The following is a 2,500-nucleotide window of genomic DNA, read 5'->3' as shown; positions in this document are numbered from 1 at the left end:
GAAGAAGAACAAGAAGAAAAGAAAAGAAGAAAAGAAAGAAGAAAAAGAAAAGAAGATGAAAAAGAAAAAGAAAAAAAGAAAAGAAAAAGAAGTAGAAGAAAAGAAAAGAAAAAAAGAAAAAGAAAAATGAGGAAAAAAAGAATAAAGGAGAAGAAAAAGAAGAAGTAGAAGAAAAGAAAAGAAGAAAAGAAGAAAAGAAGAAAAGGAGAAAGAAGAAGAAGAAGAAGTAGAGGAAGAAGAAGAAGAAGAAGACAAAGAAGAAGAAGAAGAAGAAGAAGAAGAAGAAGAAGAAGAAGAAGAAGAAGAAGAAGAAGAAGAAGAAGAAAAAGAAGAAGAAGAAAAAGAAGAAGAAGAAGAAGAAGAAGAAGAAGAAGAAGAAGAAGAAGAAGAAAAAGAAGAAGAATGAAAATAAATGAAAATAAAATAAAAGAGGGTTGGGGGCAATCATTTCCGGGCAATATCAGGGCAGGGTACGACAGTCTACAGATTTGCCAAGGATCTTCCCCTCCGCCTCGACCTCCTGACAAGAGACCTTCGGGGCGAGAAAATATTCAAGCGGATCGGTCACTTGGGCAGCGGGGGATCGCCGGATATTGAGGGGGACCACCAGGGGAGGGGCGGGGACGGGAGGGGACGGGAGGGAAGACGGGAGGGGATGGGAGGGGACAGGAGGACATGGAATGGCGTTGTTGTTGTTGTTGTTGTTGTTGTTGTTGTTGTTGTTGTTGTTGTTGTTGTTGTTGTTGTTGTTGTTGTTGTTGTTGTTGTTGTTGTTGTTGTCGTTGCTGTTGTTGTTATTGTCGTTGCTGTTGTTGTTGTTGTTGTTGTTATCTGTACTTTACCAGCGCTTCTATCCTTATGATCACTCTCACACCGCCGCTGTCCGTTATCTTGTAGTTTATATTATGTGTGTTTAGTTTAGTCTAAAGTATTTATAGTTTAGTTCATACTCCATTTTTTATGCAAGAAGTTGTGGAGAGATGGTAAAGATATTGGTGTCTTGTCGCCCGGGATTTGGTGTAGGGTCGGTGCTGTTTGAGGTGGTGGTGGTTACTGTGTGGTGTGGTGTAGGCTGGGGATTCCAGTAATATGTGTGATATTATGAGAAAGGCTTTTTACATTGGCAAGAGGACGTAAGTGAATCAAATAGTCAGGACATTCGGCGATAGTGGAGGGTCAGAAATGATGAGGGATTTGTGTGTGGATACAGGCGGGATGGCGGTGGGGGGGGTTTCAGGGAGGAGAAAGATGAGGATCAAAATTGTATTGATGGAAGAAAAGTAAGGAAGAACAGGGGGTGAACAAAGAAACGAGCAAGGACAGATGACAGATGGTGATAGAGGAAGGAGAAGGAGCAAGGACAGATAGTGACAAAGAAAGGAGAAGGAGCAAGGACAGATGGTGACAAAGAAAGGAGAAGGAGCAAGGACAGATGGTGACAAAGAAATGAGAAGGAGCAAGGACAGATGGTGACAAAGAAATGAGAAGGAGCAAGGACAGATGGTGACAAAGAAAGGAAAAGGAGCAGGGACAGGTGGTGACAAAGAAAGAAGCAAGGACAGATGACAGATGGTGATAGAGGAAGACGAAGGAGCAAGGACAGATGGTGACAAAGAAAGGAGAAGGAGCAAGGACAGATGGTGACAAAGAAATGAGAAGGAGCAAGGACAGATGGTGACAAAGAAAGGAGAAGGAGCAAGGACAGATGGTGACAAAGAAAGGAGAAGGGACAGGGACAGATGGTAATAGAGGAAGGAGAAGGAGCAAGGACAGATGGTGACAAAGAAAGGAGAAGGAGCAAGGACAGATGGTGACAAAGAAAGAAGCAAGGATAGATGACTGATGGTGTTAGAGGAAGGAGAAGGAGCAAGGACAGGTGGTGACAAAGAAAGGAGAAGGAGTAAGGACAGATGACGATAGAGTAAGGAGAAGGACAGTTGGTGACCGAAACGGTAGAAGAAAAGGATGGGGAAGAAAGTCGTGACACGACAGAAAAAGGAAAAGAGGAAAGAGAGGAGAAAAAACTGGCGTTATAAAAGAAGATGGGGAATAAAGGTAGATGGCGATACAGGAGGGAAAGAAAACAAAAGAGGTAGGTTATGAAGGAAATATGAGCAAAGACATATCACGATGTATCGGGGAAGACTGAGGTGTAAGTGGAAATTGTCCGGAAGAAGAAGAAGAAGAAGAAGAAGAAGAAGAAGAAGAAGAAGAAGAAGAAGAAGAAGAAGAAGAAGAAGAAGAAGAAGAAGAAGAAGAGAGAAGAAGAAGAAGAAGAAGAAGAAGAAGAAGAAAAAGAAAAGAAGGAAAATGAAAAGAAGAAGGAGAAGAAGAAAAGAAGAAGAAGAGAAGAGAAGAAGAAGAAGAAAAGAGAAGAAGAAGAAAAGAGAAGAAGAAGAAGAAGAAGAAGAAGAAAAGAACAAAAAGAAGAAGAAGAAGAAAAAGAAGAATAAGAATAAGAATAAGAAGAAGAAGAAGAGAAGAAGAAGAAGAAGAACAA

This window comes from Oratosquilla oratoria, chromosome 4, assembly GCF_046742065.1.
Source record: "Oratosquilla oratoria isolate Oo_2021 chromosome 4, ASM4674206v1, whole genome shotgun sequence".
Lineage (NCBI taxonomy): Eukaryota > Metazoa > Arthropoda > Malacostraca > Stomatopoda > Squillidae > Oratosquilla > Oratosquilla oratoria.
This window is presented reverse-complemented; position numbering follows the sequence as displayed.